Here is a 16572-nt window from a genome sequence, read left to right as displayed (position 1 = left end):
TTGCAAGCTTGCTTTGCAAAGCTTGTGGTGTGGTACCTAGCCAGTACCTAGTTGAAGCTGGGATATGCAAAAATGCCTCTTGCGGTAGCGTGTTGTAGAAGATGCACAGCACTTTTCAGTAGCTTTAGCTTCGGGAAAGTTAGTTCCGGATTGCTTGAGGTCATAGGAAGTCCTTTATGAGTGGACCCAAGTTTGTTCTTTCCAGATGGTTTTAGCCCTCATTAAATAAATTCCGGTTCCTGAAAATCCCCTCTCCAGATGGCTCTAAATCTATTCCAATATTTACTATGGCACCTAGAAAGCTTCTAAGCTGACTTGTGTAAATAGGAAGTACTGTGCACCCCTCCAATGTACTGATTTGAAGGAAAATTGAATATAATTTAGAAAATTTAATATTTATTAAGCAATGTTGGAAATTGTAAAGTAGAATTACAGTAGTACACCTAGTTAGCAGTTCGGTTTCAAACAACTAATTAGTGTTTGGAATCCCGAAGAGGAATTATCCTTTAAACTATCAAAGTCTAAATAGCTCAAAAAATTCTTCAGAACAAGCAGCCAGCAATACAGTGGAAAAGTTCTCTGGAATCAAGAAACACTCGGAGGCAGTAGGACTTTAATATTTGTGTCCTGAGCAAGTTCAGAGGTGCTGATTGTATTAGGCAAATGTGTTGAAGTCATTGTCTGGAACGCCCTGAGTCCAGAATACAAGCGCTGCGCAGATACCCGGTGTAGGACAGTACCTTCCTCTCATTTTGTGTAAGGCTTTTTGTGTATCCTTGTATCGAGGAGAAGTGGGCCCAAACACAGGCTGCCATTTCTGGTTTTAAAAAACCCCAAAAATATATATATATATCAAAATGTGGGGTGACCAGGATGTATTGTGTTTTGAAATTTTCTTGCAGCTGTGACTTGCAGGTGGTACAGCAAATGCAGTTTCCTTTAAAACATCCATGAACAGATAGAATTTTATGTAATAAGGCTAATTATTGGCTTTTTGTTTCTCAGCCAGCTGCCAAAATAGGGAGGAAACGGATGGTGCAGCCCACTGCATCGGGTTGCTGTAGGATGGTGGTTGGTATTTGTCACTGAGGTGGCAGTCACCATCACTGCAGGATCACAAAATGCAAAATCTTTCTTCAGTTTGTTTGGTTTTAGAGGATGGAGGTCCTTGAGAAGTGTGTAGTGGTCAAACTGGAGCATGAAAAGTCATAGCAGAGTTTCTCTGTGCTGCTCCTTTGTCCTTTGCAGCCTCTTCTGAAGAAGAAATAATAGTTGCCTCTTTACACTTTTTCCGGGCCCAATTCTACTTTTGTCAAAAATTAAATTGAAATTTAAAAGCTGAGTTGAATTCTTGCCATTATCTTTAGTCAAAATAAAGTCAGAGGCTCAAACTGAGCCTCTGTTGTTATGAGTTTCAGTGCTTATTATATTTTGCCTGTCGACACAGAACTGGGCTAAGAGCACATACGTCTGCAAGGAGGTTATCCAGCAGCTACTGTATTAGTGCTACTGTAGGTCATTGCCTCAGTATGCTCCCTTTGAAATGGCTGCCATAAAGAGAGTATTTAGCTGAAAACCGTTTCCAAATAATTTTCACACGGTAAGAAATTATTCTTCATATATGATGTGATTTCCACGTGCACCTTCCCCGTGCTTTCAAGTTCCCAGGCTAGTTTGTCCCACAGAATCCAATAAAAAAGTGTAATTTCTCCCTAGGGTCTTTTCTGGTCATGTTTGATATCACTTAACATAATGAGCTTTTTACTCCCGCATCATAAAGGGTTTTGTTTGAGATTTCTTTTTTTTTTTTCTTCTTCAACAAAAAGTGTTGCTTACATCCCTTCTAAAGAATGCTCTTAGTTATGTGAAATGTGGACACGTTGTCTGGGCCAACCTCTTATCTACACCAGATTCAAACAGTCTGGTTCAGTACAGTGGCTTAGACTGCATGTTTTTGTTGTGTTTTGTTTCTTTTAAAAATATATATGTATGCGTCTCGTTAAAAAACATTGCTGCCCCCGTCTAGGAACAATGCAACACTCACATCATTTCCTGAAAGAATAGAGCTGGAAGGCAATTATCTACTCGCCAAACAGGCTAAAACAACAGTTCCTGATATTCTTCTCAAATATTTCAACTTCCCAGGAATCCGGAAAAAATAATTCCATGAGACGGTGTTATGAATGAAGGTACGACATTTCAGTTTCCTTCACTTGGAATCAGACATCCAGGGGTAATAAATTACCGCGCACTTGGCGCTGCGGGGAGGGGGGTCTGGCTGTGGCAAATTGTTTTTCTTCAGCGCAGGAACAACCAAGTGCTTCTACATCCTCCTCTGTCCGGTGACAGGCAAGGCTTCTTTCTTAATGGGCTTTCAGCAGCTATCGCATGAATTACCCGTAGAAGAAACAGGAACCTGACAGCAAAGCACCTTGAACCAAATTTGTTTAGAGATAGGAAAGTATAATAGAGATTTTTTTTTTCCATTTTACCCCTGTGAAATAAAGCCAGTAACACGCTCGGAGAACTGCACTGTAACAGGAAAATAAATAGAAAAAAATGAGTAGTGAAAAAGCATCTTTACCTCTTTCCCTTGCATCTCAAGGAAAGCCATTTTTGCCAGCATTACCCTGGTCCCATTTCTGTCACTCTGAAAGGACTAACTGCATCTCCTGTCTATATTTATTTTATGCATTTTTTTGGTTAGTATAAAGGAAAGAAGAGCAAACATACTGAAGAGGATTCAGATACTACTTTTGCAGGTTCTCCGTCAAATGTAATTTTCAGCTTACTCATTAATTCACGTTTGAATAGTTCTTAGATGGGATTGTAAATTTGGATCCTATGATAGACGTTATACGGGTGTATAGAAGAGCAAAATGCTGTTCCTGGGAAAAGCGTTGATGCTCTTGATCTTTGAAGAGCTCACTTCTGGTATTTAATAACCAAGCAGATGGAAAGTACTTCTGAAGAAGTGTGTCCTTGGATTCAAAGTGAAGCATTTTAGCAAGGTAGCACAGGAAACCTTGCTCTATTAATAAATTTGCTAAAATCATAGCAAGAAAACAGCAAATCAATGCACATCAAAATGAAATACCGTTAAACCAGAAGCTCTTAGTGGCACCTGCTCTCATTCTTGCTTCTGGAGATCAAGTTTGAAGAAAGTGGTCATAAATGGGAAAAATATAAATTATATTTAATTCATTTAGAAAAGTGATAGTTCTGATTTAATGTGAAGATATGCATATCATCTAGTTTTTTTAAGAGATGTTTTTCTTTTGTTACTTCTTTGAGAGAACTTGACTGAGTAGTCCTACCAGCTTGACGGAGCACTTGCCGCATGCCAGCAGAGGTTGTAGAGCCCGGCTCTGTACTTGGCACCTTGAAGGGGATGCAGCATGTACAAGGGATCACTTGGCCAGCAAGACCTAGACTCAGCAGAGACGTTTGCGTGTACCCACAGTGCGTTCTGTTTGTACCAGGGAAAACAGAAGGACAAAATCCTGCTCCTGTAGAAATCTTCAGCAAAATTCCTATTAACTTCACTTCAGGTAGAATTTAGCTAGCGTTTTTGGAATCAGGCATGACTCTTCATGGAAGAATGCAAGCAGTCCCTTTTTTTAATAACGACACTGAATTATGGTAAAGAAATGTGAGTAATATAATCACTATTCTCATACCACCAACTTTCATGCCCATACTATTCAGATTTTTTCAAATTTAATCTATTGTTTCAGGTTTGTAATTTATCTACTTATTTCTGTTTTACGAGATAATGAAAAGTTTGCTGTTGGCTGTATCAAGCATTAATTAGTTCATGACAACTTGACACTAACTTTTTCTGAGTGTTTAAAATTGCTAGGCATCTCATCAATAATGAGGTCAATGCCTTTAGCATATTTCATGCCTCATAACACGCCTTGTGAACATGAGACTCTCTTGGCACTACCTGTAAGGTGTGGATAGCAAGAATACCAAAATGCCACAAGAGGCTTACCGGTTTTGTGGTAGTTCAGTGAGTTTTATGTAAACCAAAAAATAATGAAGTTTTAAATGTCGTTTACCATTAAATAGATCTTTCTTTTCCTACCTGCCAGCCCTGGATGCATAAACCGTGCTATATGAAGGTGAATTTCTTATTTTCATTCTGCTTTCTGTACTCTTGCTCGCAGTAAAGAGGTGATACGCTACTAGCTTCCATGGTTGTTTTGGTGGAGCCCAACAGGCTTCAGCCCCCATCCTTTTCAAATGGCCTCAGAGTTGTGACTGATGAGTGATAGGATTCAAGCCTGCCGTAGAACTTGACGCTCTGCTTTTCACTGGCACTGCCCCTTCGGCTGCCTTTCAGCTCACTGCTGAGCTGCCAGTGTAATCTTAAAGGAGTAAAAGGTAGTAAATGATTTCTGTTACTAAAACACCTTCGCTGGCCGTTAAGCCAGTAACAGATGTTTAACTGAAAGGTCAGATAATTTACAACGTGGAACATAATTTCAAGTATGTAGTTTACCTACATAATACTCTGAGTGTTTGTGGCCCCATGCAATTAGGTGTGCACAAAGGATTATTAGCTAAAACCTGGGCTGAGAATCAAACCCTCGCTCCATTACAAAGTCATAAAGAAGAAAGAGAAAAAAAGCAGACCCAGAGAGTTGAGTAGAGCAAACTAAGAGCCATTATTATTATGTCTTGGTATTCTATAATATCTATATTAATATTTTGCTAAGCTCTTTGATCATAAGAAATTGAACTGAGTGGTAAAGAGCTAAACGTTAGATTAGAAGACTCAAGTGTCAGCTTGCTTGAAAACGAAGTATATTGTAGGACATATGGTCCAGAAACCTTAGGCAATGTACTTTATTTTTTTTAAACATGGAATTTATTAGAGAAGAGTGGAATTTATTATCTGTTATTTTACTGTCTGTAGAAAACAGGATTGTCACCTTTTCTTGCAGTGCAAATAATTGAGTCATGAAGGCTCAGAATTTATTTATTTTCCATAAAATTGAAAGGGAAAGAAAAGGTCTCAGGTCATGCTTCTTTCCAACAGGTAACTGTACTGTGCATCTAAGGGTAGCAGGGGGCTTTGGGGATTTGGGGTTGTTTTTTTCCTGAATATCTTACTGGAGTAGCTGTGTTTTGTGATAAGTACAATATCTTGCTCCTAAGATCCATATAACTTCTGTGTAAGTAAGTAAGGAAAAGGATAAAACCAAAGCTGTAAGGATAGTGGTACTACATAGATAGATAAGGCATTTGCAGTTAGATTCTTGTCCTGTACTTCTTGCTATTAAATGCTATAAACAGAGAAGTGATGAAAGCTAATACATACTCAGAAAAGAATTTTCTTTTGCCTACCAAATGCAAATTGATTTAATTTTTAGATCGGTGGTTGAGCCAGCATTTAAAATAATAATTTAAAAAATCGAAATAAAACTTGTCTTTCTGGGAGCTGTTGTGTTGTCAACCAGTGGCCGGATGCTCGGGCAGACTTTCCCCAATTAGCAGGTTGCGTGCCCCATCTGGTTGGCCAACTTCACTATTTATGCGTCCTACACATTACCGCAGTCGAGACACAAAACAGTAAACGCCTCGGAACACCAAAAGTGCCAGAAGCCACCTTATTTTTGTTGTTATTTTCTGTAATTATACCTGGGAGGATTGGAGAGTTCTAGTGCTTTTTTTTTCTCACTTTTTTTTTTTTTTTTAATGACTTGGTTTTTGCATTTCATAAACCCTTGGTAATAGGTACAACAGCCGCCTTTGCACTCGCAGGAGACGAGATCCTCTAGGACACATACGCTTCCAGCAATGATCAGTCCTCTCTTTCATTGTGCAGTGTGTCATAGGTACAACCACGGAAGTTGGACATCGCGTGTACGGCCTCCTTGCGTGATGTGGGACTTGCCCTCAAGAGCTGTTTTCTGAGGAGCGCATTCGCTTCTGTGATTTCCCTCTCATTTCTGTGCTGTGCTTGGCTTCCTAGTGAACAATGATGCCCTCTGAGCTCTAACATTCCTCTTTTACTCACCTCGTTCCTGACCGTGCTTTTCCTCAACAAGCCTCAATCAGGGGTTGCACAGCTGAGTTCTGATTTAATTTTATTTTTTTTTCTTTCTTTACCATGAAAAGGTCAGTTTGGTTTACTTTATGGTAGAAGGTCTAAAACTTTAATGGAAAAGGTGGATGCAAGTTGTTTTCATAGAGTTTAAGTAAGGTTAAGCAGTGTTCCCCCAAGGTTTGTACTGGTGCTGGCGCTGTCTAATGTTTGACTTGGAGGAAGGCACGAGCAGTGGGGTGGTAAAATCAACACATGACCAAAAAACATTACTCGGTCACATTTCGAAAGGAAGAGAAGGAAATGTAGAAGAAGCTAACAAAGAGCAGGCAATCTGACATGATGATGGAGCTGTGATTGCAGTGTAATGTGATTTAGAGAACAATGTTGACTATTTATATATACTAGATTTTAAATTTACTGAAACCAGCTGGGAAAGAGATACAATACGCTGCTGTGAAGAACTGAGTGAAAACACCTCTTCATCATGCAGTGTTGGCTGAAAAGCAAATAGATATGTGGGAAATTAGGTAGTATTAAGAGAAGAGTCAAGAACAATACTAAAAATAACGTAATACCGTGACGTATAGTGTGTACTCACACAGACTACTAAATACAGTCTGCTTCATCTCAGAAGGAGTATGACTGAGACGGGAAAAGAAAAGGACAATCAAAATAAAATGAAGTCTAGAGAAGTGTGTATGTAGGGAGAAACCTTTAGAGGTTTAACTTAGAGAGTAAAGAAAAAGTCCTTAATACAGTGAACAGTGCAGAGAAAATAAATCATATGTCTATTCACATTTCTTTATTATTCAAGAGTAGAGAGAAAAATGGATTAAATCTATTCGACTTTTACAACTGATTAAAGAAATGGTTTTTTACATATGACGCAATTGATTTGTAGTTTACACTACAGGTTGCCGTTGACCTACTGCTTTCTAGGTGAACTTTCTGGGAAAATTGCCCACACTTCATTGAAGGACTCCACTTAAGAAACTTTCCATTGGCTTTTTAAGGCAAATTTCATTGTGACCTTTCCTAACTCTTGAATACTATCCTTTGCATAACACTTTCTAACACAGATGAGGGTATCTCATCAGACACTTAGCTTTAGGTATGTGTTTTCCATGGATTTTTCTTTTTCAAACAATGTATTTCACACTATGTGTTCGTGTAACAATTGCTATCTAATTCATAATTAGTTAGGGAACTCTGGGAATGCACTAACAACAACAAAAAAATAACCTTTTACCTGAAGTATGCTATTGTACTCTTTTTTCTTTAAGAATCCCCTGTCCTATTCCAGCTTGATGTGCTTCTGGGTAGATAGAGATTCGCGTGTATTTCACAAAATGCTTAATGAGGAGAACGCATATGGCTGGTCAGCTTTGATTTCTTTCCAGAGTTACACTTGCCAGTGAATATCGGGCAGGAAGAGCTCAGGCAGTGCTGTTTGCTAGAAATACCCTGTGGGAGGTGGGGTGGCTTTGGATCCCGCATGGCTTTGAAAGGTGGTACACAGGGTAGCTACACAGTATGGTGACTTGAGGGAGAGAAAGAGAGCACACTTCTACTAGGAAAATACAAAGAATCCCATTTTTTTCCTGTAAAGCAAATAGATCTGTGCCATTCAACAGACTTTCTGGGGCCTTGAAATAAATTTACCTTGCAAAGGTACTGAAAGACAAGGTGGCTGCTGTCTGTGCCAAACTTGTAATACTTCGTTGCTCTTGCTTAGTGAGAGTTCACTGTAAATAAGCTTTCTATCTAGGCAGCTTTGCTTTACGTGGAACTTAATAGTCCAGCAGCGAATGTATGCCTACAGCTGGTTTTGCTTCTAGCTTTTCTTCTAAAGTGTAATGTATTTATCTTGCTTTATTATAACATCACTAGAATAGTTGTGCGCTTGCGTGGGGACTGACCGTTGAAGTGTCTCTCGGAGAGCAAGACTGACTTCTGATGGTGAGAGAAGGGGATGTGGCTGTGGACACCTCGCAGGTGAGGAAACTGTGAGGCTTTCCCAGTGCTGCTGCAAGAAAAGTGGTAGAACCCTCCTTAGGGGTGTAAGGAGCATCGAGTGACCTGAGAAGAGCCAGGCTTTCTTTTTACCACTATAATGGTATTGCGGGCCAAACACTAAGGCCCAACCCAAATGAAATCTTCCCTGGCCTACAGTGAGCTATGGACAAAACTGCTGTTGTAAGGAGAAAATACAAAAATCCCCTTTTTTTTTTTTAAAAAAAAAAGCAGCAAACCCCACTCACACACAGCTCCCCCCCCCCCCCCCCCAATCTGCAATCCCCCCAACTGAAGTCCCAAGGCCAGTGTTCCTGAATCTGATCACATACTTCTGCTTCAACACAGAAGAAAATTTCATGCGAATTTAATACTTCAGTCTTGAGCTTCCTGCAGAGCACCTGGCTTGGGCTCCTTCACAGGGACAGGGTAAGCAGTAGGCGATGGAAGGTTTTCCAGTTAGCATTGGCACACTCCACAAAGCAGAGAAGGTATAGAAATGGAGAAACAGATATAAATTAATAATTAAAAATAACCTGTCTTCACCAGTAACAACAGAGAAAATACTTTCCATGCTATGTAAGTAATACATCAACATTTAAGCTGATTAAAATTTGATAAACTACTAACGTTTTCTGATAGGAAGGCTGGGGCCTGAGATAAAGCAGTGTCATGCTGGGGAGGACAAACACCCTAGCATCCAATAAACTTTGTATGCATTTATTTTGTTAAGACTGATTCCCATTTCCTCTGTAACTCTTTGTTTATTAATGAGTTCACTCATCCAGAGTCCAGCAGCTTGTTTCCACACCAGAGAGATGGATTTGCACCCCCGCCAAGTGGAGTCAGAGGCAGAGATAACAGCCAGCAACAACAATAGTCTTCCCCGGTCCCTTTGCCAAGAACAATTGGCAGAAAGGACTCGGGGAGTCACTTATCACCAGCGCTGGGAGAGGCTGAAGCTCTGGAAGCACGGGGTTGCTGCTTGCCTGCCACAGATAAACAGCAGGATGCGACCAAGAGCCAGGCTCACGTTGCAGGCTCTACCTGGCGGAGGAGGAGGCAGGCACCCATCAGTTAACATAACCAGCCAGTTATTTTAAGTAGCCTAGGACGCAGCAGACAAATGCAGCAGGCTTTTTTCAAGTGCCAAGTCCACACTAACAAAACCCTGAGGGTGGTTTGGTCCTGAGGTAAGTACTGTTCATGAATGCAAACGTGTCCTCGAATTGGTTAAGCTCTTCCCCGATGACGCACTGTATTTTTAAATGTGAGCAAGTCGTTAGATCCTGCATTATGGGTGACGTGAAATCTGCTCACAACAGTTCATATCTGATATTTTCACCTGCTTCTCTTGAGTCTTATTCTGCAAAATGGTGAGTACCTGTTCATAGCAACCCAGCTGTGTTTGATCCTGATGGCTCTTTTGCTTGAGAGTGAAAACCAGGAACACTCCAGGCAAATTCTCTTACAAAAATTTTATCAAAGTTTGACCTTGTGACTGCATCATGGTTCTCTCTGCGAGAAGGTCCCCTGCTAGCTAGTCAAATAAATTCAGAGTTCACAAACGTGATAACTCTCAGGCAGTTACAGCTGTACAGTTGTTATTTGCATGGTTTTTCGGACAAAGCAGACATCTTATTAAATAGCATTTTGAAGCTAATTAAAACACCCATGAAGACAGCATTCTATGTGACATGAAACTCATTGCGGTTAATGAAATACGACTGTCTTTATTTTAACAAAACAATATGGCAAATTTGGGATTTTAGAATGGGAAGCAGCATGAAATGAAACGGTATGTTGTGGATTGGCTACTACAGCTGGCCTTCACACTGCTAAGCCCCCTTCAGATTAAGGAGAAACTGGAGCCTGTTAATTTGTTCTGCATTTCTTTATACGCTTTACCCAAATTTTCTTCATGACCTGACTCCATGTCAGAAACCATCTTTCCAGTCTGGCTTGGTAGGGATCATTTTTTGTTATTCTTTCCTCTCCCCCATCTGTACAGCTCGATTGTATTGAGATCCTTTCACTGCTTTTTCTGTGGATCTGTTTTTTCCATAACTTCAACCAAATCTCTCATTCAAGCTTTTATTGTACCATGTGTTGCTCTTCAGCTCTTGCAACACACTCTTCGCAAATGTCAGAGAGACATGTGCTTTCCCCCCAAAACAGGTGTTAAATTCAAACTCTGCTTTTATTTGTTTGATCATGCTACTGCTCACTTCAGATCTCAGAGCTGGCTCCCATGTAGCGTCGTATCCAATTTAAGACTCTAGTTCCCTTAACGCAAGGACAAAAAATTACTGTTGCTTTTTAAACTTTAAATTTCCTGTTATTTTGAACTCTAAAGTTAGGTTTTACTGAACCATTAACGTTATTTTTGTTTTGCAACAAAAAAGAGAGGGGTAAAAAACAATACAGAGATGGCTTGCAATAAAATTTTTCAGAACCACCAGACCAAGAGATGAGAAAGTTACTGATTTCCAAGGTATATCTGAGGTCAGGGTGGCAAAGTAATGATTTCCTGTGAATCACCAATATTATTACAAAATTTGAACATCCAAAATGTACTTATGCTGTAATCTTTGTTCGTGAGCACATCTCAACCTCCTGTCTTCTCACTCCCACTTCATCCCATCCCATCTAAAGTTAGATTGTTAGCACTAGAGGAAGAGACCACACCTTTCCCATATCTTTCTTTTTTTTTTTTTTTTTTTTTAAACTTAGCCCATTTTTGCTTGCTCTATAAATAAATAATAGCCAGTGTGGTGCCAGAGGAGGAAAGGAAAAAGTTACATTGGCTCACAAAGCAAAATAAGAAATGGACAAACTTAAAAATAAATATTTTTCTTACAAAAAGAAAAACACTCTTGGGAGAAATCAACGCATTCGGTGTTCTGTGAAAGAAATTAACTTCTTTTCTGTAGCCTCCCTGTTCCTAACTAAAGACACTGTCATGATGTGCAAGGACATTTGGGGCACCTAAATGGCCAGGCAGACCAGGGCTATGGGCTTTTCACTGAGTGCCACCTTGCAAGCCACGGGCAGGCAGTGGCTGCAGGGCCAAGGCTAGAGATGCTCCATGAGCTGCCAAAACTCCAGGTGGGGACCGCCAGTGATCCCCACCCTCAGCTCCTTGTTGCTGTGGTGCCCTGCCCTTGTGCTGGATGTTTGCCAGCAGGATTAGTGCCCCAAGGGCCTCTGCCAGGTGAGGGTATGCACAGCTGTGTCGGCACAAGAGGAAAGAGAGGAGCAGAGGTGAGAACGAGCAGCAGGGCAGGCAGCTGCTCACATCAGCATGACTTTCTACTTATGTCAGCGTAGTAAGTGGTGGCTGTCTTATTTGTCCTCAGTGTTAGCCCAGAGTCAACACGTCACCGATGTGGCTTTAAAAATCCATTAGTATTCATTCCCCTTAAGGTATTGGGGTTTTCAGCCCATAATTTTACTTTGTGTTTCTAAGCATTAACAGTGCTGCAACTTGTTTGGCATTTACTGTAAAACAACTACTTTTATTTTAATGATGTGCTATCTAATCGATTTGCTTGTTGAGTTTTCACTGTGTCTCTTTCCTTGCCATCTAATATCTCCTTAAGCCTCCTTTTTGTGGTGTCATATTGACCTCAAGAAGGAAATCTTATAGGCGCAGGCCATCCCCATGTGCCGAAAGACGAGCTGGCAGGGAAGACCATCCTGGCTGAACAGAGAGCTTTGGCTGGAAAAAAAGGAGAGTTTATGACCTTTGGAAGAAGGGGCAGGGAACTCAGGAGGGCTACAAGGATGTTGTGAGGTTACGCAGGGAGAAAACTAGAAGGGACAAAGCCCAGTTAGAACTTAATCTGGCTACTGCCATAAAGATAACAAAAACTGTTTCTGTAAATACATTCTCAAGAAAAGGAGGGCTAAGGAGAATCTCCATCCTTTTTTGGATGCGGGGGGAAATGTACTGACACAGGACAAGGAAAAGGCTGAGGTACTTAATGCCTTCTTTGCCTCAGTCTTTAATAGTCAGACCAGTTGTTCTCGGGGTACCCAGCCCCCTGAGCTGGAAGATGGGGATGGGGAGCAGAATGAAGCCCCCATAATCCAAGGGGAAATTGTTAGCGACCTGCTACACCACGTAGACACACACAAGTCTATGGGGCCGGATGGGATCCGCCCAAGGGTACTGAGGGAGCTGGTGGATGTGCTCACCAAGCCACTTTCCATCATCTATCAGCAGTCCTGGGTAACTGGGGAGGTCCCAGTTGACTGGAGGTTAGCAAATGTGATGCCTATCCACAAGAAGGGCCAGAAGGAGGATCAGATAGGCCTGTCAGCCTGACCTCGGTGCCGGGCAAGGTTATGGAGCAGACCATCCTGAGTGCCATCACATGGCACATCACACCAGGACAACCAGGTGATCAGGCCTAGTCAGCATCCGTTTATGAAAGGCAGGTCCTGCTTGACTGACCTGATCTCCTTCTGTGACAAGGTGACCCGCTTAGTGGGTGAGGGGAAGGCTGTGGATGTTGTCTACCTGGACCTTAGTAAGGCCTTTGACACCATTTCCCACAGCATTCTCCTGCAGAAACTGGCTGCTCATGGCTTGGACGGGCATGTTCTTCGCTGGGTAAAAAAATGGCTGGATGGCTGGGCCCAAAGAGTGGTGGTGAATGGAGTTAAATCCAGTTGGTGGCCAGTCACAAGTGGTGTTCCCCAGGCCTCAGCACTGGGCCCAGTTCTGTTTAATATCTTTATCAATGATCTGGATGAGGGGATCGAGTGCACCCTCACTTAAGTTTGCAGATGACACCAAGTTGGGTGGGAGTGTTGATCTGCTGGAGGGTAGGAAGGCTCTACAGAGGGACCTGGACAGGCTGGATCAATGGGCCAAGGCCAACTGTATGAGCTTCAACAAGGCTCAGTGCTGGGTCCTGCCCTTGGGTCACAACAACCCCATGCAACGCTACAGGCTTGGGGAAGAGTGGCTGGGGAGCTGCCTGGAGGAAAAGGACCTGGGGGTGTTGGTTGACAGCTGGCTGAATGTGAGCCAGCAGTGTGCCCAGCTGGCCAAGGCAGCCAACAGCATCCTGGCTTGTATCAGGAATAGCGTGGCCAGCAGGACCAGGGAAGTGATCGTCCACCTGCACTCAGCACTGGTGAGGCTGCACCTCGAGTACTGTGTTCAGTTTTGGGCCCCTCACTACAAGAAGGACATGGAGGTGCTGGAGCGTGTCCAGAGAAGGGAAACAAAGCTGGTGAAGGGTCTGGAGCACAAGTCTTAGGAGGAGCAACTGAGGGAGCTGGGGTGGTTTAGCCTGGAGAAGAGGAGGCTGAGGGGAGACCTTATTGCTCTCTACAACTACCTGAAAGGAGGCTGTAGCGAGGTGGGTGTCTGTCTCTTTTCCCAGGTAACAAGTGATAGGACAAGAGGAAATGGCCTCAAGTTGCTCCAGGGGAGGTTTAGATCGGATATTAGGAAAAATTTCTTCACCAAAATGGTAGTCAGGCACTGGCACAGGCTGCCCAGGGAAGTGGTTGAGTCCCCGTCCCTGGAGGTATTTAAAAGAGGTGTAGATGATGTGCTTAGGGACATGGTTTAGTGGTGGGCTTGGCAGTGCTAGGTTAATGGTTGAAGTCAATGATCTTAAAGGTCTTTTCCAACCTAAACGATTTCTATGATTTTATGACCTTGCCTAAGATTCAATTCTGCTTTTTTGATTCTAGTTTTTTTACAAGGATTTGAGGAAGCTGGAACACGGTTCTCCATCCATCTGATATAAAGGTAATATGAGGCTGGATGTTATCTAATTCTTTAAAGTGTTGTAGATTTCTTGTCTTCTCAGTAACAAAATATAGATAAGGAATGTGAACTACATTGGATTCCCAAGAGAAATGTATGGGGTGAGGAAGTTGAACACATTCTATGAGATCAGAAGGGAGCGTTGTCATAAATGTCTTTCTAAAAAGAGATCAAAATGTATGGCCACTTCAGGTGCAGCAGGACTCTGTCTCTGCAGGAGTGTGCTTGGAGCTCCAAAATGCTTTTGATACAGCTTTCTGACCTGGAAAGGCCAAGAAATGCCAGTCAGGCCCAAGTAACAGTAGGAAGGAACCCACAGAGAAGGTATGGTTCAGGATGAAGGAGATTTGGAACTGTGGTGCCAAGACTGTCAATTGTTTCCACTGCAGTCATGATTACCAGACATATTGGACTGTAATTTATCGTTTCTCCATCGATATCCTCAGGATAGGCTTGGCAGCTGATAGCACTTTTTATCCTCTCACAGATTAGCGCACTATATTCACACCAGAGCTATCTTGAAGAGCTTGAGGGACCCTTCCTACCACTGCTGGCATTGGCAGCATCCTGATATTTCAGTTTTGGGTGGATACCATCAGTGAATCTTCCACTTGGACCCTCAGCTTCTTTTGGGGTTGCTTCTTCCTGTACAGCAGTAAGAGTGGCTCAAAGGGGACTAAGCAGTCAGCTCATCTTTCTCCAAGCCCTTTCTCACCACAGATTAGTTAAGATCACACCCAAAATGCGTACCTGGTAGCTATGCCAGGTAGCAGCCTTTCTGTTTTTTTACAGAGTAAAGGACTCTCGAAGTTGGGTAACACTTACAGCTGCCTTCTCACTTCGTTTCTACATGGGCAGATGCAGCTGTTTGTGGTTTTTCTCCCCTCCCTGGTGCATTAATCTGCTAACACTTGGCAAATGCACCTGGTACGCGTGTCTGAGACTGAGGCACAAACAGCACTGAACGTGCTCCTGAGCTGCTTGAAGAAGAACACCTGATGTTATTTCAAAATAGCATTTGAAAGTGGCAAAGGCAAATAACTCTTCCTCCAACCACAAGTCGCGACCTCCTCTAATTTAACCCAGCTCTGTAGGTTTTAGTGGAATCTGTCCCCTAACAGATCCAAACAGATCAGAAACCTGGAGATCTACGAGATCGCTTAAAGTTTCAATAAATACTGCTATTCTGACCTGTCTGTGAACAATGCCTTTCTATTAATAATTAAATACACTTGTGGAAAAGCAATGTTCTTTCTTGGTGCAGAGGACACTGAAGGTTTCCCAGAGTTTCAGACATGGTGCATACACAGCACCAGGAGAGCCCCCAGCAGAAGAAAGCCATGTGTGGGATGGCAGCTTGATTTTGAGGGACGGTTCAGAAGGTGGTGGCTGGAAGCTGCTGAAACATCAGCCTGAATTGGGCTTCATCTCACAGAGCTTTGCCTTTAGTTCAGGGAGGACTCCTGTTCATAAACTGTGCATGGTCCAAGCATTGGAAGGATACTGGTTTAGAGCATTAAAAGGTATTTAATTATCATTGACTGTGCAGGGCTCAGCACAAGAGTAACTTGTCTACATTGTTGTAATGATCCAAGAAACAGCATAATCTAGTTCCCTGATAAGACGGTGGGCAGGCCAATGTTGCAGCTGCATTTCTGATCCTGGCCTTAATTAAGTTGCTGTGGTTCCCTAGTATGTGAGCATGCAAAGAGGAGGGATACACCACAAAGGTCTCCCTCATCTCTGAAGAGATGAGATCCCCAATGTCAGGACTGCATTTACAGGGTAGTCTTGAAAATGCCTGTTGTGGGTAGGTCAGGGCTTCGTGCCCCTTCCAGGCTGCCTCACAAAGTGGAAGGGAATGAGGCTGCAAGGAGCGAGGGAGAAGATGCTACTTTGATATTTCTGCAGGTGGTCTTCTGGGGCACCACTGCGGAGTTCAGCATCTGATAGAGCTTTTACTAGGTCAGCCTGAGACTCAACACACCAGCTTTATCCTTTACCTCACTCTCCCAGGGCATAAAGAGAGAGAATGACTTTTCCACCTCTTGAAGCAGCTTTCATTAATTAGCATTTGAAAACATATTAAAGATTAAAAATAATTGCAAGAAAGGGTTTTTTGTTAATATTTAGTTTTATCCTTTATGGAAATAAACTTTTGTGACCAGTGCTTTGCTCTCTTGAATATTAACATTTTTGTGGTATATTGAGAGAGAGAGAGTGAGATGTAAAAATAAAAAATATATATAACACAATTGTGGTATGTATCTATATATAGATATCTATAGAGATAGATAAATAATAAGAGATATATATATATATATAAAAATATACCTGAAGAAGTATTCTGCTGAAGTCTATTAAATGAAGTATTCCAGATGTCTGATAATTACGAATGTTCTATTAATTTAAATAGATGCACTTGTCTGAAAAATTTTAATTAACATATAACTTCAGCTGATTAAAATTCCACATGACCATCTCTACTCTTCACTCATATAAGGACTTTTGTGTCATTGGCAAATTTTGCCACCTTAGAATTCATTTTTCAGGCTATTAATTTAAAAGTCCAGTCTGGAGGCTTTGCAATCTTAACTCATCCTACCTATCCATGGTTTATGTGTAGTTTGTATTGTTTGTTGCTTTACACTACAGTCTGTAATAGCGTGTAAGGCTCCAGCCATGAAGCGTGTCACGTCTGTGCTACGTG

This window comes from Nipponia nippon, unplaced genomic scaffold (assembly GCF_047370975.1).
Source record: "Nipponia nippon isolate SJK-2023a ecotype South Korea unplaced genomic scaffold, ASM4737097v1 scaffold_1, whole genome shotgun sequence".
In the NCBI taxonomy this organism is placed as follows: Eukaryota; Metazoa; Chordata; class Aves; order Pelecaniformes; family Threskiornithidae; genus Nipponia; species Nipponia nippon.
The sequence above is the reverse complement of the archived record's forward strand: the minus strand, read 5'-3'. Positions refer to the sequence as shown.